Below are 23702 nucleotides of genomic sequence, written 5' to 3' on the forward strand. Positions count from 1 at the left end.
AGCCACTTGGATATCTTTTTTGGTAAAGGGTCTGTTCATATCCTTTGCCCATGTAAAAAAAAAATTTATTGTGCTTTAAGTGAAAGTTTACAAATCAAGTCAGTCTTTCATACAAAAACTTATACACACCTTGCTATATACTCCTAGTTGCTCTCCCCTAATGAGACAGCACACACCTTCCCTCCACCCTCTATTTTCGTATCCATTCAGCCAGCTTCTCCCCTCCAGACAGGAGCCACCCACATAGTCTCATGTGTCTACTTGATCCAAGAAACTCACTCCTCACCAGTATCATTTTCTATCCTATAGTCCAGTCCAATCCCCATCTGAAGAGTTGGTTTTGGTAATGGTTCCCATCTTGGGCTAACAGAAGGTCAGGGGATCATGACCTCCAGGGCCCTTCTAGTCTCAGTCAGACTAATACAGGGAGCAAAGACCCTGGGATTGGAGGGTGCCTGTTTGAGGAACAGCAAAGAGATTGGTGTGGTTAGAGGAGAAGCAAGTAAAAGAGAAATAGGCTATACTATAAGAGAAGTACTGGGCAGGGGTTGAGTGTGGAACCTAGAGACTTAGTAAGACAGAACAGAGGTGCCCCCAAATTGCAAACAAAGTAACAATAAATGGGCCAGAGCACAGAAACAAAGCCATTCCCCAGAACATTCGGGCAGGGTATCTAAAAACAGCCCACAAACTTCTTTAAAGTTGCCTTTCAGAAACAGCTGGGGAAAACCAGGCCCAGGGACATGCGCAGAACATCTACCTGTGACCGCTGTGTGACCTCCCACCAGGGGCAGTGAGGGGCTACAGCCCCAGCCGGGGAATTGAACCCAGGGAGCAAGAGACTGCGCAGGTGTGACACCCCATAATAAGTCCTGCTATGAATCCCAGAGGCCTCCAGGACAGAAGCCATCTTGGAAAGCTGCTGCACGCACACCTTAGTTAACATATCCCCACCTGTGTCTATGAATAAACATGAATCTTTTCCTGCCCAAGAACTTTTAAAAACTTGGCCCATCTTTTGTTCTGTGAGATGAGGGTAAGCGTTGCTCTATGCCCTCCTCGTCTCCGCTTGTAAGTCTCTTCAATAAAGCTTTGCTAGTGTGGAAAACTACGTGCCTTATCTGCTCATTCTTGACTAGTGAGAGACAAGAACCTTATTCTGGTAACTAGACCATTAAGTATGGTCTTTTTATGAGAATTTGAGGTCTGTATCCCACTGCTCTCCTGCTCCCTCAGGAGTTCTCTGTTGTGTTCCCTGTCAGGGCAGTCATTGCAGTCATTGGTTGTAGCCAGGCACCATCTAGTTCTTCTGGTCTCAGGCTGATGTAGTCTCTGGTTTATGTGGCCCTTTCTGTCTCTTGGGCTTATAATTACCTTGTGTCTTTGGTGTTCATTCTCCTTTGCTCCAGGTGGGTTGAGACCAATTGATGCATCTTAGGTGGCCACTTGCTAGCGTTTAAGATTTTAGACGCCATTCTCCAAAGTGGGATGCAGAATGTTTTCTTAATAGATTTTATTATGCCAGTTGACCTAGATGTCCCCTGAAACCATGGTCCCCAAACCCCCGCCCCTGCTACTATGGCCTTCAAAGCGTTCCATTTATTCAGGAAACTTCTTTGTTTTGGGTTAAGTCCAATTGTGCTGACCTCTCCTGTATTGTGTGTTGTCTTTCCCTTCATCTGAAATAGTTGTTGTTTACTATCTAATTAGTGAATACTCCTCTCCCTTCCTCCCTCCCCCTTCTCGTAACCATCAAAGAATATTTTCTTCTCTGTTTAAACTATTTCTTGAGTTCTTATAATAGTGGTCTCATACAATATTTGTCTTTTTGCAACTGACTAATTTCACTCAGCATAATGCCTTCCAGATTCCTCCATGTTATGAAGTGTTTCACGGATTCATCTTTGTTCTTTATTGATGCATAGTATTCCATTGTGTGAATATACCATAATTTATTTATCCATTCATCCATCAGTGGGCACCTTGGTTGCTTCCATCATTTTGTTATTGTAAACAGTGCTGCAGTGAACATGGGTGTGCATATATCTGTTCGTGTAAAGACTCTTATTTCTCTAGGATATATTCCAAGGAGTGGGATTGCTGGATCGTATGGTAGTTCTATTTCTAGCTGTTTAAGGAAGTGCCAAATCAATTTCCAAAGTGGTTGTACCATTTTACATTCCCACCAGCACTGTATAAGGTTCCATTCTCTCCACAACCTCTCCAACACTTATTATTTTGTGTTTTTTGGATTAATGCCAGCTTTGTTGGAGTGAGATGATGTCTCATTGTAGTTTTGATTTGTGTTTCTCTAATTTTGGGTTTTGTTTTAATGGCTAATGATCATGAGCATTTCCTCATGTACCTCTTAGCTACCTGAATGTCTTCTTTAGTGAAGTGTGTGTTCACATCCTTTGTCCATTTTTTAATTGGGTTATTTGTCTTTTTGTAGTTGAGTTTCTGCAGTATTATGTAGATTTTAGAGATCAGACACGGATCGGAAATGTCATAGCTAAAAACTTTTTCCCAGCATGTAGGTAATCTTTTTACTCTTTTGGTGAAGTCTTTGGATGAGTATAGGTGTTTGATTTTTAGGAGCTCCCATTTATCTAGTTTCCCTTCCGGTGTTTGTGCATTGCTAATAATGTTTTGTATACTGTTTATGCCATGTATTATGGCTGCTAGCGTTGTCCCTATTTTTCCTTTCATGATCTTTATCGTTTTAGATTTTATATTTAGGTCTTTGATCCATTTTGAGTTCGTTTTTGTGCACGGTGTGAGGTATGGGTCTTGTTTCATTTTTTTGCAGATGGATATCCAGCTATGCCAGCACCATTCATTAAACAGACTATTTTTTCCCCAAGTAATTGATTTGCGGCCTTTGTCAAGTATCAATTGGGCATATATAGATGGATTTATGTCTGGATTCTCAATTCTGTTCCATTGGTCTATGTATCGTTGTTGAACCAGTACCAGGCTGTTTTAACTACTGTGGCAGTATAATAGGTTCTAAAATCAGGTGGTGTGTGGCCTCCCACTTTGTTCTTCTTTTTCAGTAATGCTTTACTTATCCAGGGCCTCTTTCCCTTCCATAGGAAGTTGGTGATTTGTTTCTCCATCTCATTAAAAAATGTCATTGGAATTTGGATCAGAATTGCATTGTATCTATGGGTCGCTTTTGGTAGAATAGACATTTTTAAAATGTTAAGTCTTCCTATTCATGAGCAAGGTATGTTCTTCCACTTACGTATGTGTCTTTTGGTTTCTTGCGGTAGCATCTTGTAGTTTTTTATATAGGTCTTTTTCTTGTCTGGTGAGATTTATTCCTAAGTATTTTATCTTCTTGGGGACTACTGTAAATGGTATTGGTTTGGTGATTTCCTCTTCAATATTCTTTTTGTTGGTGTTGAGGAATCCACCTGATTTTTGTATGTTTATCTTGCATCCTGATAATCTGCTGAACTCTTCTATTAGTTTCAGTAGTTTTCTTGAGGATACTTTAGGGTTTTCTGTGTATAAGATCATGTCATCTGCAAATAGAGATACTTTTACTTCTTCCTTACCAATCTGGATGCCCTTTAATTCTTTATGTAGCCTAATTGCTCTGGCTAGGACCTCCAGAACAATGTCAAATAAGAGTGGTGATAGAGGGCATCCTTGTCTGGTTCCTGATCTCAGGGGGAATGCTTTCAGACTCTCTCCATTCATGATGATGTTGGCTCGTGGCTTTGTATAAATGCACTTTATTATGTTGAGGAATTATCCTTCTATTCCTATTTTGCTGAGAGTTTTTATCATGAATGAGTGTTGAACTTTGTCAAATGCCTTTTCTGCATCAATTGCTAAGATCATGTGATTCTTGTCTTTTGTTTTATTTATGTGGTGTATTACATTAATTGTTTTTCTAGTGTTGAACCATCCCTGCATAAACCCAGATGTGGTTCTTGTCTTTTGTTTTATTTATGTGATGGATTACATTAATTGTTTTTCTAGTGTTGAACCATCCCTGCATAGCTGGTATGAATCCCACTTGGTCATGGTGAATTATATTTTTGATATGTTGTTGAATTCTATTGGCTAGAATTTTGTTGAGGAATTTTTGCTTTTCAGTTCATGAGGGATACAGGTCTGTAATTTTCTTTTTTTTGTGCTGTCTTTACCTGGTTTTGGTATCAGGGATATGCTGCATTCACAGAATTAGTTTGGGAATATTCCATCCTTTTCTAAGCTCTGAAATACCTTTAGCTGTAGTGGTGTTAACTCTTCTCTGAAAATTTGGTAGAACTGTGCAGTGAAGCCTTCCGGGCCAAGGCTTTTTTTTGTTGGGAATTTTTCGATTACCTTTTCAATCTCTTGTTTTGTTATCGGTTTATTTAGTTGTTCGACCTCTGTTTGTGTTAGTTTAGATAGATAATGTGTTTCTACAAATTCATCCATTTCTTCTAGGTATTCAAATTTGTTAGAGTACTCTATTTTTCATAGTAACCTAATATGATTCTTTTAATTTCAGTTGGGTCTGTTGTCATATCGCCCATCTCATTTCTTATTCAGGTTATTTGCTTCCTCTCCTGTATTTCTTTTGTCAGTTTGGCCAGTGGTTTATCAATTTTGTTAATTTCTTTCAGAGAGCCAGCTTTTGGTCTTGTTAACTCTTTCAATTGTTTTTGTTCTCTATTTCATTTAATTCTTCTCCAATTTTTATTATTTGCTTTCTTCTGGTGCCTGAGGGTTTCTTTTGTTGCTCTGTTTCTATTTGTTCAAGTTGTAGGGATAATTGCTTGATTTTCGCCCTTTCTTCTTTTTGTATGTGTGCCTTTATTGATATAAATTGATCTCTGAGCCCTGTTTTTGCTGTGTCCCAAAGGTTCTGATAGGAAGTGTTTTCATTTTCATTGGATTCTATGAATTTCTTTATTCCATCCTTTATGTCTTCTATAACCCAGTCATTTTTGAGCAGGGTATTGTTCAGTGTCCAGGTGTTTGATTTCTTTTCCCTGCTTTTTCTGTTATTGATTTCTTCTTTTATGTCTTTATGGACAGAGAAGATGCTTTGTAATATTTTGATGTTTTGAATTCTACTAAGGCTTGCTTTATGACCTAATATGTGGTCTATTCTAGGGAATGTTCCACTTGCACTAGAAAAGAAAGTATACTTGGCTGCTGTTCAGTCAAGTGTATGATCAGAGACGATGCTTTGTATTATTTTGATGTTCTGAATTTCTTTAAGGCTTGCCTTGTGGCCAAAAAATGTGGTCTATTCTAGAGAATATTCCATGTGTTTTGGAAAAGAACGTATACTTTGCTGCTATTGGGTGGAGTATCCTGTACATGTCTATGAGGTTGAGATGGTTGATTTTGACATTTAGATTTTCTGTATCTTTATTGAGTTTCTTTCTAGATGTTCTGTCCTTCACCAAAGGTGTTGTGTTGAGATCTCCTGCTATTATTGTGGAACTGTCTATTTCTCTATTCAGTGCTGATAGTTTGTTTCATGTACCTGGAACTTATCCTATTGGGAGTTCTACTCTGTCATATTGGGTCACTATGAGTTGGAATTGACTCAATGACAATTTTTTTTTTTTTTGTCATTGGGTGCGTATGTATTTACTATGGTTATGTCCTCCTGGTGTATGGATGCTTTAATCATTATATAATGCCCTTCCTTATCCTTTATGGTGGATTTTGCTTTAAAGTCTATTTTATCAGAGATTATTATTGCCACACCTGCTCTTTTTTGGCTGTTTTTTGCATATATATATATTTTTCCATCCTTTGACTTTTTTATGTTTGTATCTTTGTGTCTGAGGTGTGTCTCTTGTAGACAGCATATAGAAGGTTCATTTTTTAAATCCATTCTGCTACTCTGTCTCTTTACCGGTGTGTTTAGGTAATTTACATTCAGTGTAATTATTGATAGGTGTAAGTTTACTGCTATCATTTTGATTTGTGTGTGTGTGTGTGTGTGTGTGGTGTTGATGGTTTCTTTGTTCTGATTAATTTTCTGTGCTGAATTCTTTTTGTTTATATATTTTCTTTTTATTTCTTTCATTATTGTTGCTTTTGTGTTTGCTGAGTCCTTATGTTTTGTTTTTTTTATTTTGATCTGTAAGTCTGTTAGCTTTATTTGTGGTTGCCTTGAAATTTACCTTCATTTTTCTAAGTTTAAACAAGTCTTTTATTTTTTGATATTGCCTTGACTTCCTCCCTATATGGAAATTCTGTGCCTACACCGTTTATTCTGTCTTTTTTGTTTTGACATTGTCATTTACACATTGATGTCTCTGGTTCCCTGTTTTTCAGTCTTTTAGCTTTGATTTGTTTTTGTGAATTCCCTATCTGGGTTGATATCTTGTTGATCTATCCTATGTCCTAATCTTGTATTTTTGTCTGACGTTGTTGGTTCTCTAACTGGAGGACTCCCTTTAATATTTCTTGTAATTTTGCTGTGGTTTTTACAATTCACTTAATTTCTGTTTATCTAGAAATGACCTAAATTTGCCACCATACTTGAGTGAAATTTTGCTAGATATTTAATTCTTGGTTGGCAGTTTTTTCCTTCAAGGCTATATATATGTCATTCCATTGCCTTCTTGTCTGCATGGTTTCTGCTAAGCAATCTGAGCTTAGTCTTAATGGCTGCTGTTTTGTAGCTGACTTATTGTTTATCCCTAGCTGCCTTCAGGATTCCTTCTTTGTCTTTGGTTTTGGTAAGTTTGATTATGGTACATCTTGGTGACTTTCTTTTGGGGTCTCTCCTGTATAGCATTCATTTGGCTTCTTGGATAGCTATCTACTCATCTTTCATAATGTTAGGGAAGTTTTCTGCCAACAAATCAACAATTCTCTTTGTGTTTTCTGTTATTCCCTCTACCCTCCCCCCTTCTTGCCTCCACCCTCCCCCTCATTCTGGTACTCCAATCATTCATAGGTTTTTCCTCTTGGTAGTATCCCACATAATTCTTAGGCTTTCTTCTTTTTTTTTTCTGAACGGTAATTCTCGACAGTGGGCTTAAAATATTCAGTTAACCATGTTGTAAATAGATGTGCTGCCATCCAGGCTTTGGTGTCCCATTTATAGAGCACAGGCAGAGTAGATTTGGCATAATTCTTAAGGGCCCAAGGATTTTTGGAATGGTAAATGAGCATTGGCTTCAACTTAAATTAGCCTCTAATAAGTGAGTCAGTCTGTTCTCTGAAGTTTTGAAGCCAGGCATTGACTTCTGCAGTGCAATGGATCACTTCTTTTTTTTTAATTAACTTTTATTGAGCTTCAAGTGAACGTTTACAAATCAAGTCAGTCTGTCACACACAAGTTAATATACATCTTACTCCTTCCTCCCACTTGCTCTCCCCCTAATGAATCAGCCCTTCCAGACTCTCCTTTCGGGAAAACTTTGGCAGCCTCCAACTCTCTCTATCCTCCCATCCCCCCTCCAGACAAGAGATGCCAACACAGTCTCAAGTGTCCGCCTGATATAATTAGCTCACTCTCCATCAGCTTCTCTCTCCCACACACTGTCCAGTCCCTTTCATGTGTGATGAATTGTCTTCGGGGATGGTTCCCATCCTGTGCCAACAGAAGGTTTGGGGACCATGACCGCCGGGATTCCTCTAGTCACATCCACACCATTAAGTATGGTCTTTTTATCAGAATTTGGGGTCTGCATCCCACTGATCTCCTGCTTCCTCAGGGGTTCTCTATTGTGCTCCCTGTGAGGGCAGTCATCGATTGTGGCCGGGCACCAGCTAGTTCTTCTGGTCTCAGGATAATGTAGGTCTCTGGTTCATGTGGCCCTTTCTGTCTCTTGGGCTCTTAGTTGTCGTGTGACCTTGGTGTTCTTCATTCTCCTTTGCTCCAGGTGGGTTGAGACCAATTGATGCATCTTAGATGGCCACTTGTTAGCATTTAAGACCCCAGACGCCACATTTCAAAGTGGGATGCAGAATGTTTTCATAATAGAATTATTTTGCCAATTGACTTAGAAGTCCCCTTAAACCATGGTTCCCAAACCCCTGCCCTTGCTCCGCTGACCTTTGAAGTATTCAGTTTATCCTGGAAACTTCTTTGCTTTTGGTCCAGTCCAGTTCAGTTGAGCTGACCTTCCATGTATTGAGTGTTGTCCTTCCCTTCACCTAAAGCAGTTCTTATCTGCTAATTAATCAGTAAAAAACCCTCTCCCTCCCTCCCTCCCCCCCTCGTAACCTCAAAAGTATGTGTTCTTCTCAGTTTATACTATTTTTCAAGATCTTATAATAGTGGTCTTATACAATATTTGTCCTTTTGCCTCTGACTGATTTCACTCAGCATACTGCCTTCCAGGTTCCTCCATGTTATGAAATGTTTGACAGATTCGTCACTGTTCTTTATCGATGCGTAGTATTCCATTGTGTGAATATACCACAATTTATTTACCCGTTGATCCGTTGATGGACACCTTGGTTGCTTCCAGCTTTTTGCTATTGTAAACAGAGCTGCAATAAACATGGGTGTGCATATATCTGTTTGTGTGAAGGCTCTTGTTTCTCTAGGGTATATTCCGAGAAGTGGGATTTCTGGGTTGTATGGTAGTTCTATTTCTAACTGTTTAAGATAACGCCAGATAGATTTCCAAAGTGGTTGTACCATTTGACATTCCCACCAGCAGTGTATAAGAGTTCCAATCTCTCCGCAGCCTCTCCAACATTTATTATTTTGTGTTTTTTGGATTAATTCCAGCCTTGTTGGAGTGAGATGGAATCTCATCGTAGTTTTAATTTGCATTTCTCTAATGGCTAATAATCGAGAGCATTTTCTCATGTATCTGTTAGCTGCCTGAATATCTTCTTTAGTGAAGTGCGTGTTCATATCCTTTGCCCACTTCTTGATTGGGTTGTTTGTCTTTTTGTGGTTGAGTTTTGACAGAATCATGTAGATCTTAGAGATCAGGCGCTGGTCGGAGATGTCATAGCTGAAAATTCTTTCCCAGTCTGTAGGTGGTCTTTTTGCTCTTTTGATGAAGTCTTTAGATGAGCATAGGTGTTTGATTTTTAGGAGCTCCCAGTTATCGGGTTTCTCTTCGTCATTTTTGGTAATGTTTTGTATTCTGTTTATGCCTTGTATTAGGGCTCCTAGGGTTCTCCCTATTTTTTCTTCCATGATCTTTATCATTTTAGTCTTTATGTTTAGGTCTTTGATCCACTTGGAGTTCGTTTTTGTGCATGGTGTGAGGTATGGGTCCTGTTTCATTTTTTTGCAAATGGATATCCAGTTATGCCAGCACCATTTGTTAAAAAGACTATCTTTTCCCCAATTAACTGACACTGGGCCTTTGTCAAATATCAGCTGCTCATATGTGGTTGGATTTATATCTGGGTTCTCAATTCTGTTCCATTGGTCTATGTGCCTGTTGTTGTACCAGTACCAGGCTGTTTTGACTACTGTGGCTGTATAATAGCTTCTGAAATCAGGTAGAGTGAGGCCTCCCACTTTCTTCTTCTTTTTCAGTAATGCTTTGCTTATCCGAGGCTTCTTTCCCTTCCATATGAAACTGGTGATTTGTTTCTCTATCACCTTAAAAAATGACATTGGAATTTGGATCGGAAGTGCATTGTATGTATAGATGGCTTTTGGTAGAATAGACATTTTTACTACATTGTCTTCCTATCCATGAGCAAGGTATGTTTTTCCACTTAAGTATGTCCTTTTGAATTTCTTGTAGTAGAGCTTTGTAGTTTTCTTTGTATAGGTCTTTTACATCCTTGGTAAGATTTATTCCTAAGTATTTTATCTTCTTGGGGGCTACTGTGAATGGTATTGATTTGGTTATTTCCTCTTTGATGTTCCTTTTGTTCATGTAGAGGAATCCAAGTGATTTTTGTATGTTTATTTTATAACCTGAGACTCTGCCAAACTCTTCTATTAGTTTCAGTAGTTTTCTGGAGGATTCCTTACAGTTTTCTGTGTATAAGATCATGTCATCTGCAAATAGAGATAATTTTACTTCCCCCTTGCCAATCCGGATGCCTTTTATTTCTTTGTCTAGCCTAATTGCCCTGGCTAGAACTTCTAGCACGATGTTGAATAAGAGCGGTGATAAAGGGCATCCTTGTCTGGTTCCCGTTCTCAAGGGAAATGCTTTCAGGCTCTCTCCATTTAGAGTGATGTTGGCTGTTGGCTCTGCATAGATGCCCTTTATTATGTTGAGGAATTTTCCTTCAATTCCTATTTTGGTGAGAGTTTTTATCATAAATGGGTGTTGGACTTTGTCAAATGCCTTTTCTGCATCAATTGATAAGATCATGTGGTTTTTGTCTTTTGTTTTATTTATGTGGTGGATTACATTAATGGTTTTTCTGATATTAAACCAGCCTTGCATACCTGGTATAAATCCCACTTGATCGTGGTGAATTATTTTTTTGATATGTTGTTGAATTCTATTGGCTAGAATTTTGTTGAGGATTTTTGCATCTATGTTCATGAGGGATATAGGTTTGTAATTTTCTTTTTTTGTAATGTCTTTACCTGGTTTTGGTATCAGGGAGATGGTGGCTTCATAGAATGAGTTGGGTAGTATTCTGTCATTTTCTATGCTTTGAAATACCTTTAGTAGTAGTGGTGTTAACTCTTCTCTGAAAGTTTGGTAGACGTCTGCAGTATAGCCATCTGGGCCAGGGCTTTTTTTTGTTGGGAGTTTTCCGATTACCGTTTCAATCTCTTTTTTTGTTATGGGTCTATTTAGTTGTTCTACTTCTGATTGTGTTAGTTTAGGTAGGTAGTGTTTTTCCAGGAATTCATCCGTTTCCTCTAGGTGTGCAAATTTGTTAGAGTACAGTTTTTCGTAATAATCTGATATGATCCTTTTAATTTCAGTTGGGTCTGTTGTGATGTGGTCCTTCTCGTTTCTTATTCGGGTTATTTGTTTCCTTTCCTGTATTTCTTTAGTCAGTCTAGCCAACGGTTTATCAATTTTGTTAATTTTTTCAAAGAACCAGCTTTTGGCTTTGTTAATTCTTTCAATTGTTTTTCTGTTCTCTAATTCATTTAGTTCAGCTCCAATTTTTACTATTTGTTTTCTCCTGGTGCCTGATGGATTCTTTTGTTGCTCACTTTCTATTTGTTCAAGTTGTAGGGACAGTTCTCTGATTTTGGCTCTTTCTTCTTTTTGTATGTGTGCATTTATCAATATAAATTGGCCTCTGAGCACTGCTTTTGCTGTGTCCCAGAGGTTTTGATAGGAAGTATTTTCATTCTGGTTGCATTCTATGAATTTCCTTATTCCCTCTTTGATGTCTTCTATAACCCAGTCTTTTTTCAGCAGGGTATTGTTCAGTTTCCAAGTATTGGATTTCTTTTCCCTAGTTTTTCTCTTATTGATTTCTAGTTGCATTGTCTTGTGGTCTGAGAAGATGCTTTGTAATATTTCGATGTTTTGGATTCTGCAAAGGTTTGTTTTATGTGGTCTATTCTAGAGAATGTTCCAAGTGTGCTAGAAAAAAAAGTGTATTTTCAGCAGTTGGGTGGAGTGTTCTGTATAAGTCAATGAGGTCAAGTTGGCTGATTGTTGTAATTAGGTCTTCCGTGTCTCTATTGAGCTTCTTATTGGATGTCCTGTCCTTCTCCGAAAGTGGTATGTTGAAGTCTCCTACTATAATTGTGGAGGTGTCTATCTCACTTTTCAGTTTTGTTAAAATTTGATTTATGTATCTTGCAGCCCTGTCATTGGGTGCATAAATATTTAATATGGTTATGTCTTCCTGATCAATTGTCCCTTTTATCATTATGTAGTGTCCTTCTTTATCCTTTGTGGTGGATTTAAGTCTAAAGTCTATTTTGTCAGAAATTAATATTGCTACTCCTTTTTTGCTTATTGTTTGCTTGATATATTTTTTTCCATCCTTTTAGTTTGTTTGTGTCTCTAAGTCTAAGGTGTGTCTCTTGTAGGCAGCATATAGACGGATCGTGTTTCTTTATCCAGTCTGAGACTCTCTCTTTATTGGTGCATTTAGTCCATTTACATTCAGCGTAATTATAGATTAATAAGTGTTTAGTGTTGTCATTTTGATGCCTTTTTATGCGTGTTGTTGACAATTTCATTTTTCCACATACTTTTTTGTGCTGAAATGTTTTTCTTAGTAAATTGTGAGATCCTCATTTTCGTAGTGTTTGACTTTATGTTTCTTGAGTCGTTACGTTTTTCTTGGCTTTTATCTTGAGTTACGGAGTTGTTATACCTCTTTGTGGTTACCTTATTATTTACTCCTATTTTTCTAAGTAAAAACCTAACCTGTATTGTTCTATAGCGCCTTGTATCACTCTCCATATGGCAGTTCTATGCCACCTGTATTTAGTCCCTCTTTTTGATTACTGTGATCTTTTATATATTGACTTCAGTGATTCCCTGTTATGAGCATTTTTTTTTAATTAATCTTAATTTGTTTTTCTGGTTTCCCTATTTGAGTTGATATCAGGATGTTCTGTTTTGTGACCTTGTGTTGTGCTGGTATCTGATATTATTGGTTTTCTAACCAAACAATATCCTTTAGTATTTCTTGTAGCTTTGGTTTGGTTTTTGCAAATTCTGTAAACTTGTGTTTATCTGTAAATATCTTAATTTCGCCTTCATATTTGAGAGAGAGTTTTGCTGGATATATGATCCTTGGCTGGCAGTTTTTCTCCTTCAGTGCTCTGTATATGTCGTCCCTTTCCCTTCTTGCCTGCATGGTTTCTGCTGAGTAGTCTGAACTTATTCTTATTGATTCTCCCTTGAAGGAAACCTTTCTTTTCTCCCTGGCTGCTTTTAAAATTTTCTCTTTATCTTTGGTTTTGGCGAGTTTGATGATAATATGTCTTGGTGTTTTTCTTTCTGGATCAATCTTAAATGGGGTTCGATGAGCATCTTGGATAGATATCCTTTCGTCTTTCATGATGTCAGGGAAGTTTTCTGTCAGGAGATCTTCAACTATTTTCTCTGTGTTTTCTGTCCTCCCTCCCTGTTCTGGGACTCCAGTCACACGCAAGTTATCCTTCTTGATACAGTCCCTCAAGATTCTTAGGGTTTCTTCATTTTTTTAAATTCTTTTATCTGATTTTTTTTCCAGCTATGTTGGTGTTAATTCCCTGGTCCTCCAGATGTCCCAGTCTGCATTCTAATTGCTCGAGTCTGCTCCTCTGACTTCCTATTGCATTGTCTAATTCTGTAATTTTATTGTTAATCTTTTGGATTTCTACATGCTGTCTCTCTATGGATTCTTGCAACTTATTAATTTTTCCACTATGTTCTTGAATAATCTTTTTGAGTTCTTCAACTGTTTTATCAGTGTGTTCCTTGGCTTTTTCTGCAGTTTGCCTTATTTCGTTTGTGATGTCTTGAAGCATTCTGTAAATTAGTTTTTTATATTCTGTATCTGATAATTCCAGGACTGTATCTTCATTTGGGAAAGATTTTGATTCTTTTGTTTGGGGGGTTGGAGAAGCTGTCATGGTCTGCTTCTTTATGTGGTTTGATATGGACTGCTGTCTCCGAGCCATCACTGGGAAACTAGTTTTTCCAGAAAATCCGCTAAAAAAAAATGCAGTCAGATCCCTATCAGAACTGCCTTTGGATTATAACCGCCACCTTGTTCCCTGTAAGGATGAAAGTCTGAGATTTGGATCATATATGCTTGACTGTAGCTGGTTCTGTGTTTTTAGTCCAATTAGGAGTGGATTTTTGGTCCCTGGGTTTTTTGTGTTTCCTTCTCTCAGGCCGGAAGAGTGGGTTAGGAAAAGACCAAAAGAAGAAAAAAAAAGGGGGGGGGGAAGCAAAGCCGCCTCGGAGCCGGACCCGTTCTCCCTCTGGCTCAGGAAATTCCAATGTTAATGAAGCTGCCTGGGGAGGGTTGGGGAGGGATCAGAGAGATAGGAGAGTAGCACCTCAGTATATACCCAGAGTTGCTTGTCTTGCTTGGAATGACTATTTTATCTGAGATTCCCGAGGGGCGTGTCGCGTATGTGTGCTGGCTGTGTGGAGATTGCCCCCCAGGGATCTGGCCCACTGAAGCCACGGTCAGATCCTCCGCTGCCAGTCCCACGTCCAGCGTCAAGGTTCCCCTGCTGGGACGGTGCACTCCCGACTCCAAAATTAGTCGCTGCCTCCCAGGGACTTCTCATCCTGCCAGCCACGTCGCCGCGCCGCCCTCGCGGACTGGCTGGGCCCCCTCCTGGGGTTAGTTCAGGGGAGTGGAGCTGCTCCCCGTGCTTGCGCCGTGACAGCGCCCAGTCAAAAGCCCGGGGGCAAAATTCCCTGGCTGGGACGCTGCACTCCCAGCTCCAAGACCAGTCACTGCCTCCCGGGGACTTCTCCCACCGGCTGCGTCTCCACGCCGCCCACGCGGACCAGCTGGGCCCTCTCCCAGGGTGAGTTCAAGGGGGGTAGGGCTGCGCCCCTTGTTTGCGCCGTCAGCTCCCCTGGGCCCTGCCCTAAATCGGGCGCCAAGGTTACCTGACTGGGACGCTGGCTCCAGGCTCCTAAAACAATCGCTGCTTCCCCGTATTTGTTCATTTTCCGTCTCTAAATCTGTGTTTGTTGTTCAGGGTTCGTAGATTGTTATGTATGTGATCGATTCACTTGTTTTTCTGAGTCTGTGTTGCAAGAGGGATCCAAGGTAGCGTCTACCTAGTCCGCCATCTTGGCTCCGCCTGTCCAGTGGATCACTTTTGTGTGAACTTTCTCACCATGGTCTTGTAACTCCCACTCAAGTGCTTGGGTGGGACTGTGCAAATAAGGTAATTATGGCCCACCAAGGGGAATGGTCAGTTTTGCCATCCTGCTAGGCTTAAAATGAGTCATCCTAGAGGTAGAAGGAAAGGATATCACCCTCACCAAGGAAGAAGGGACAAGAGCAGAGTGTGTCCTTTGGACCTAGGATCTTTGCCCTGAGAAGCTCCTAGAACCAGGAGAATGAGAGACAGAAAGGGCTGTGACACTGAGGATGGCGAGAAGTGGTGGCAGAGAAGCGGCGGCAAGAGAGATCAGTAGGAGACTGCACAGTGGACTTCCCAGCTCATGGTGCAAGAAAGCTGAATACCTTTGGGCAGGAAGCTTGGGAGCAGAGTAAGGTGCGTCCAGGCACTTGGTGGAGCTAGATATGCTGACCTACCAAGCTAGAGCTGAGTGCCCTGGGACTGAGGCTTACCTGGTGGAGCTGGGTGCATGGGGGCACTTATTGGCAGAGCTAAAAGTGCTTTGTAATTCTTGTGCAAGGAGGCAGAGGTCAAGGGCCAGAGAGAGTGTGCCGTGCGGGCATGGTTAACAAGAGGCTGTCCTGACCTGAGGGAGGAACTGTATCCTGAATGTGAATTATGACCTGTTACTTCCCTAATAAACCACATAATCATGAGTATTGTCTGCAAGATCTGTGTGGCCAATGCAACAAATTATTGAGCCCAGCTGGGGAGAGTGCTGTGGGAGGGACAGCTGCTGTCAGAACTGGTAAAGGTGGTCGAGAGAGGAGGCATGTCTAACCTCTGCCTCCTAGGAATCAGCCTTGGGCTGTTGATCTTGATTCTCCTTCCCGCTTGTGAAGTTAGAGGAGGTTAGACACAGCCCGCATGCCATTTTTACCGGTAACCACCCTATATCATCAAATTCCATTGGGCGTATTTGTAATTATGTAACAGGTTTTATTTTAGTACGGTTTATTGAGGTATGTCCCTGGGTGGTGTAAATGGTTAATGTGCTCAGCTGCTAACCAATAGGTTGGAGGTTTATGTCCACCTACAAGTGCCTTAAAAGAAAGATCTGGTGATCTACTTCTGGAAAACCAGCCATTAAAAGCTCTCTGGAGCACAGTTCTACTCTGACACACATGGGGTCACCATGAGTTGGAATCAACTCAAGGGCACCTGGTACTGGTATTGCATGGACGATTTACCTAACATAAAATGTGCACTTTTTAGGTGTACAAGCATACAAGTTTTGACAAATATATAGTCACGTAAGCACTACCACAATCTAACTATTGACATTTTCTCATCCCCCGCCCCCCCGTTTCCCTCCTGTGTCTATGAAATCAGTGTTCACCACCACCTTACACTCTGAGAAACTCTCATTTTATTCTTTATCAATTTCATAATGTTACATAAACTGTGTGAATCATAACAAGTTATGGATAACATTGCAAAGAATGGGAATTCCAGAACACTTAATTGTGCACATGAGGAAACTGGACATAGATCAAGACCCAGTGTTCAAACAGAACAAGGGAATACTGAGTGATTTAAAATCAGAAAAGGTGTGGGTTAGGGTTGTATCCTTTTACCATACTTATTCAATTTGTATGCAAGCAAATAATACAAAAAAACTGGACTATATGAAGAATATGGCATCAAGATTGCAGGAAGACTCATTAATAACCTGTGATATGCAGATGACACAGCCTTGCTTGCTGAAAGTGAAGAGAACTTAAAGCACTTACTGATGGAGATCAAGACTAAAGTCTGTAGTATGGATTCCACTCAACATAAAAGAAAAAAATTCTCACAACTGGACCAGTGAAACTTCATCTCATGTACTTTGAACATGTTATCAGGAGGAATCAGTCCCTGGAAAAGAACATTATGCTTGGAAAGGTAGAAGGTCAGGGGAAAAGAGGAAGACCCTCAACAAGATAGGTTGACACAGTGTCTGCAACAATGGGCTCAAATATAGCAAGGACTGAGAGGATGGCACAAGACCAGGCAGTGTTTCACTTTGTTGTACATGGGGTCATTATGAGTTGGAACCAACTTGATGGCAGCTAACAACAACACAGAACCAACTCGAGGGTTCCTAACAATGACACAGAGAATTCAAGTTCCTCTTACTCAAATTGCTTGAACTGTCACCGTTGCAAACTCTCCTGGATCCAACCACCGCCACACATCACACCTCCTCCAGCCCAGTCTCTGCGCCCTGAGTAGCTTCTGCCTCACTCCTTGGACCAGCTTGCGGGGGGAAAAAAAAAACAAAACCTTTCAGCTTAAGCCATTTTCAACTTGTCAAGAGGAAAACATCGTAGCTTGTAAGTGGTACCACACAACTCTAAGCTTTTACCTTAAACTGTCTGAAACAGTAACTTAAATATTGGCAGAAAGCAAGCCTTTTCCACAGGACACCGAAGACATTCAAGGGTTACCAAGTACCAAGGTGCTAAGGAAGACATGCCTGATCTGCTCCCCAGAAGTCCCAGCCATAGAAACCTTAGAGAGCCATTCTCTGTGGCACACTGGGGCGCCATGAGTCCTACTGCATTGATTAGCAACACTTTTTTGTTTTGGTTTCTGCCACCTGGCTCGGCCAGGCCTCATCCAGGAGCCACTATCTCACCTCCAAGCAGTGGGATTTCTGGGTCATAAGGTGGTTCTATTCATAGATGTTTGAGAAATTTCCAGTTTTCCACTACTCCGTACCATTTTGCATCCACGCCAGCAAAAGAATTCCAGTATCCTCTCCTTCTTGCAAATATTTACTATTTTTTTTTATTTTAGCCGTTATTAGTATTTTATAAGCAAAGGTTGGTGACCCAAATTACTACATGACTGTCTTTTATGCCCCTACTCCAGGTCTGGCCCAGAGAAAGTCTCAGGAATCACGGTATGAGTCTCTGCCTCCCTGGTGCATGAGCGATAAAAATGGAAATGAGGCACTCGTAGGGTGTCAGGATGAAACTACACATTCGCACAGGCAGTTTTGCATTTCACATTTTAGTTTGGATCTCCTACGCTGACATTCCAGTGCTTCTTAACTAAATGGCTTAAATTCTAATATGCGGAGCAGTTCCTGAGTCCAACCGCTTCTGCACATCAGCCTCCCTCTTTCAATGTCCCAAGCCCATACCCCTAAGTTCCGTCGCGTTTGTCCTAGGAAACGCGCCTCCACTAGCTTGTAAAAACTTTCGACTTAAGCCATTCCAACTTGAGGAAAACGCATTTTCCAATGTAAGTGGTCCCCATACTCTTGGCTTTTCCTTAAACTGTCTGAAACATGAAGTTAAAATAGGTAGAGAGCATCCCTTACGCACACACCTAAAGACATTCAAAAGCTTTAAACCCGGAAACGGAGATCTACCGGACTCAAGTCGCCGAAAAGCCCCGGCCCACGGACACACCCTGTCCGGCCGACCCACCGTCTTCCCGCCGGAACTTGTTCTTCTCCTCGCCCCGCCCTGGCCACGCCCCCACGGTGCAGGCCTTTTCCGGCGGGCGCCTGCGCAGTTTACTGCAGATGAGGAAGCGCGTTGCTCCAAGACCCAGGTGCGTGAGAGTGCGTCTTTCTGGTTTAGACCAGCTGTTCGCGGTCCGGGGCCTCCACACCCAGGCCCGGGTGTCACTCTGGACATTAAAGTCCCTGCACCTGTCCTTTCTCTGAGATCCCAAAGCGGGCGTGAGACGTTCCGAGCCCTGGTCGCTCCGCCGCCGGCCGGGCGTCCGCGTCAGTTTCGGTGTAAAATCGCGCTTAGGATCCCCGTCCTGGGCTTTCTGCCTTCGGGCCGTGCAGACACCACCTGCCGCGTTTTTTTTCCTGCTTAAAACCCTTCACTGACCCCGCCCATCTGTGTCGGGTCAAGTCCTCACAGGGAGATTCTCTGGCGACCTCCCGCCCCTCCCCCCTCCGTGTCGCCCCTGGAGGGCAGCCTGGGCCACCCATCCTCTCCTTGGCCCTGGGACTCTGAGATCCCACCTCTCCTGAGCTCAACCTTACGTCTTCTAGTTGGGTCCTGCTGTCTCTTCGACTTCCCCTTCACTGTCACCGCTTCCTTCCTGAAACCCGTGTCGGTAGAGGAGATCCGTGTCTGTCCTGTGGCACCCGCTGTTCGGTCCTGGTCCCACCCACTGGAAAGTGCTTTTTCTGGGCAGCGGGCACTTCATTCCATCCCTGTGTACATGTGGGCAAGGGGATTGGGACAAAGTCACAGAGAGCAACTGTGAGTGAACTACAAGTATTGAAAGTTAGAAAACAAACATTATGGAAAACCATAAACAGATAGCAAAATGGAGGCCTGGGGAAGGACTTGCAGAGAAACTCCTAACAGTGAAAGAGAATAAACTAAGAAAAGTAGCAGGGAATAAAATAAAAAAGATAACTGCAAAAAAGGATAATCATCCAAGAGTGAAGGGAACAAAGAGGAGAGGGGCCCACAGTACTAGGAGTGGGAAGACAAAAGGGAGAGGCATTTCAACAGAGTGGGAGTAGAAGGGGGCGGGGTAAAACAGTTGGAACCATGTGAGACAGAGTGACTTGGGGTGCAAGGGGTGACATGGAGATAAGAGGGAGAAACAGCAGGGAGGGAACTCAGCAAGCTGGGGGTGCCAGAGAGTGGGGACAGAGGGAGCTTAACAGAGCAAAAGGGGACAGAGATGCAGGGAGAGAGAAAGAAATACATGAAGATGAGGTCACATCAGAGAGGTTGGGGCGAAAGAGCAACTAGATGAAATAGTGGGGCTGAACAGGTTTAGGAGGACTAGAGAGAAGGGGAGAAACAGCAGGAGAGGAGATAGTGAGGAGGAAACACAACGTTTAAAAAAAAAAAAAGAGAGAGGAACAAGAGAAAAGGAAAGCCAGAAGGACAAATGGCATTAAGAGTGAGAACGGGAAACACATAGTCATGGAGAAAGAGGGGACTCAGATCCAGATGAGTGGTGAGCTGATGGGGCATTATTGATTAAGTTGTAATATATTTGTGGCTTTGTAATCTAAAGTTTGTTTAAATCACACAGATGAGAATGAAAAGGGCAAAAACTCCTGTGTTTAAGGTTTGTTCATTTTATCATTATTTGCATCAAAGGATAACCCCCATTGCAACTGCTACTCAGCCAGAAGGCAGTGTCTTGTCTCAGTTTGGCTTCACCCTGTGCCCTCCAGGGGGGTCTCTCTGTCCATACAGGGTGCCTTTTCATAGGAACATTAGAAGTGTTTGTTTTTTTAATGGATTTACTCATTTTCATACTACATTGTTCTTTTTCAGCACTATTGTGATTAATCTTAGTTTATTGAATTTCAACTTTTCTTTAAATAATTGTCATTATTGGGTTCCGTGGAGTAAATTCTGACTCATAGCAACCCCTTGTGAAAATGTAGAGCTGCCCCATAAGGTTTTCTTGGCTGTAATCTTTACAGAAGCAGATTGCTGTGTCTTTCTCCAGCACAGCCCCTGGGTGGGTTTGAACCACCAACCTTTTTTTAATATTTTATTGTGTTTTTGGTGGAGATTTACATAGCAGTTTAGATGCCCATTCAACAACTTCTATACAGGATATCCAATGACATTGATTATATTCTTTACAATGCGTGAACATTCTCAAACCACCAACTGTTTGGTCAGCAGCCCGGTGCTTAATTGTTGCTCCGCCAGGGCTCCTAACTTTGACCCTTTTTTTTTTTTTTTTCTAGTACCTAACTTTGACCCTAGCCGTCATTAATTTTTTTTCCAAAATTGTTTTTCCTTTGAAATTTACTAGGTAAGGTCCAGGTTATTAGAACTGCATGAGTTCTAGTCTTTGTCATGTATTGGGAACATTCTTTGGTACCTAGTAATAATGTTAGACTATTTCATTGTATGCTTTGTAGGCATGTTAACGAACTTTGACATTAATAGAGAAAACTTAGCTTAAGCAGTTAATCTAATACTCAATTTTATTTCCTGTGCAATCTGGTAGAATAGTGAGCTCTGAGTTGTAAGTAGATGTTCCCTTCTCATCCCTTTTGTTCTTTCTGTGCAGATGTCAGAGGCTGTGCTGGACTGACTTAAAACATTGTTCCAACAAGGCCCATCTATTCACGGTGAAGAAATTTGCTCAGAGATTCTTTCCTAAGCTGAACCCTCATTCAGTCACAACACGTTGCAGTTGATCACTCCCTTTCTTTGGGAAATCATTTTTCTTGGTTTTCAGGATATCACACAGTATTCTTTAAAAATCTACCTGTGTGTGTATTTCTTTCATTTTTGACTTTTCTCCCTCATGACGTCTCAGTTTTCTCTTCTGGTTTCTCCTGGACTGCCTGGCCTCTAAAGGAAGTAGCATCCCAGGGTACAGTCCTTCTTGCTCTTCTCTTTTCTGTCTACACCCAGGGCCTTCCCATGTCGTCTCATCTCACAGCTTTAAACACCCTGATGTCTCCCATTTTTACCTCCAGCCGGACCTCTCCCCTGAACTCCAAACTCACGTGTCTAACCAGCTCCTCGACATCTCTGCTGGGGCCTCTCACAGACGTCTCCTCCACCTTAAACCCTAAACGTGTTTACCTTGCATTCTTCCAGGTCTCAGTTAAGGGGTGCTCCAGTAAATATCTTGGAATTTGTTTTTTAAATAGATAGGACAGTGCAGTATTCATAAGTGGTTTACTTAGGATAAAATGAAGGAAAAAAATTTTGCATTTTGTTAAAATGAATGAGGGAATGCACGGTTTCCAAAATTCTCTTGAGGTGTGGAAGAAAAACAGCTGAGGACTCCAGGCCCTTCCTGATCTGCTTCCTTAGGACCTCATGTCCTCTTTGACTCCTTGGTCACTTCCTCTGCTTCAGCCACACAAGCCTTTTCCTGGAGCCAGGATCACTACTGCCTTAGGGCCTTCACTTGGTCAGTCCCTCTGCCTGGATCTCCCTGGTCCCATGCACGCACCTGGTACACACCCTTTATTTCTTAGTTCTTTGTTGTAACATCACCTTCTCAGGGCAGTCTTCTCTGACCCCATTTAACATTTCAGCTACAGCCTCACCCCCAGCCCCTGGCCCATGGTACATGTTTTGCAAGTTTCTCTCTGCTCCTGCCTTCGCACTGGCTGGGTCCACGAGACATCATGGCCTCTAGGCAGCGCAGAGCCACAGGTAGAAGATGCACGTGCTGGCCTTGCCTGCTCTGATTGGGCTCAGCCCTGGCTTCACTCTGGATTACTGAGGCGTTTTGCAAATACATCACTTGTGACTCCTCCTCAGAGATTCCCCTTCAAATCTTCTGGGTGGTGTACAAGCTCAGGAATGTTTAAAGTGCCCCAGGTGATTCTAATCTGCATACAGCATTGAGCACCAGGACTCTGGGTCCTCCTTTTCTGAGGGTGAAACTAGTCCCTAATCCAGGGGAGGTGGGAAGGCTCTGTTGTGCATGGGGTGTGTTATCAGGGCTGGTCTGGGACCTGGATGTGGGGGGATCTGCGCACCCCTCATCCCCCTGCTGCAGCAGAGTGTGGGCTTCACCAGGAGGGAGGGCTATAAACACCCTTTGGTCTCTGTGTAGGAGGTTATTGTCCCCGAGTACCTCCTGGGGCAGTGGGCAGCAGGGACCATCTTTCCCCAAGTGAGGTCCTCCCCATCTGTGATTATGGCACAGGAAGGGGGTGTGCTGATTTTAAGAATTTAAGAGCATATTTTTGACACTCAGGATTGACCTCTCAATGCTGGTCCTGCCCAAGAATGAAGCCAGGAGGAATAGGAGGAAAGAAAGAGGCATCTGGAATGGCCCTTCCCCAGGTAAGTCATATTCTTTGTTGGTTCCTCTGTCTGGTTCCTGAAATGCTGTCCTGAGAATTTTCTCATCTCCTCTGTCTGACGTGTCCTGCCTGACGTTCATTTGTACTCATCATTGGCCTTCCTTCCATCCCCTCTCACCTTCATGCAGGTTCCATCTCATGGTGCAACCTAGTGACATGGGACTTGTGAAAAGGCTCTGTTCAGGGAGTCTTATGGGAAGAGCTTCATACCAGGCTTGGGCTGGAGAAAGGAAGAGGCTCCATTGGGGCAGTTAGGGTTGGCACCAGGGAAGGTTTTGGGTTCACATCTGGAAGCCCTGTGAGCTCTCTGTGAAGCAGCATTAAAGAAATCATACACTTATGTGCCATGTTAATCTGGAGGAAAAGCTGAAAATTCTGAAAAAGTAGATTTATGGTGGGAAACCTGCTGTGCCTGGTTTTATAATAAATTTGAAGCTCAACGTGGGAATCGGTGTGTTTTTGGTTCCAAAATACTAAGGATTTGGAATGGAATGGAAAGTCTCAGAACAGCCATCAGTGATCCTTTATTCCATAATCAGATTGAAAATATGGAATCCACCTAAATGTCTACACTATGAGGGTCTTTAAATCATTCACAGCGCGTCTGCTGGGAAAATCAAATCCCAGCTCTCACTTCTCTGATAGCAGATATGTTGATCAGTGCAGAGCAATCCCCTGTCATTTTTGTTTCGCTGATTCACTTCTGTTCCAACACTGGCTGCACATCTGTCACTTCTTACGGTGATCCCAATTGCCTGGAGCTAGGCCACATCTCACAGGTTAAAGGCGTGTCCAGAGCTAGGCCACATCTCACGGGTTAAAGGCGTGTCCGGAGCTAGGCCACATCTCACAGGTTAAAGGCGTGTCCGGAGCTAGGCCACATCTCACAGGTTAAAGGCGCGTCCGGAGCTAGGCCACATCTCACAGGTTAAAGGCGTGTCCAGAGGTAGGCCACATCTCACAGGTTAAAGGCGCGTCCAAAGCTAGGCCACATCTCACAGGTTAAAGGCGTGTCCAGACTGCCAACTCTTCCCAACACCTCAGACGCCAGCAGCAGCCTTTTCAGATTTTAGATGATAAAGGCACCTCAGTTACTCAGGAAATTCAGTGGGTTTATCTGTCAGGAATAAAGCACCCTGGTAGTGCAATAGTGAGGCACTTGGCTGTTAACTGAAAGGTCAGTGATTCAAACCTACCAGTGGCTGTGTAACAGAAATGGTG

The 23702-nt window shown here is 42.1% G+C and overlaps 1 pseudogene; it reads left to right on the top strand.

Moving 5' to 3' along the window:
* The first annotated feature begins 18027 nt into the window (after positions 1 to 18027).
* Positions 18028 to 23702, top strand: part of LOC126086215 (zinc finger protein 665-like) — a 60386-nt pseudogene continuing 54711 nt past the window's right edge.

The sequence above is a fragment of the Elephas maximus genome, chromosome 11, assembly GCF_024166365.1.
Source record: "Elephas maximus indicus isolate mEleMax1 chromosome 11, mEleMax1 primary haplotype, whole genome shotgun sequence".
NCBI lineage: Eukaryota > Metazoa > Chordata > Mammalia > Proboscidea > Elephantidae > Elephas > Elephas maximus.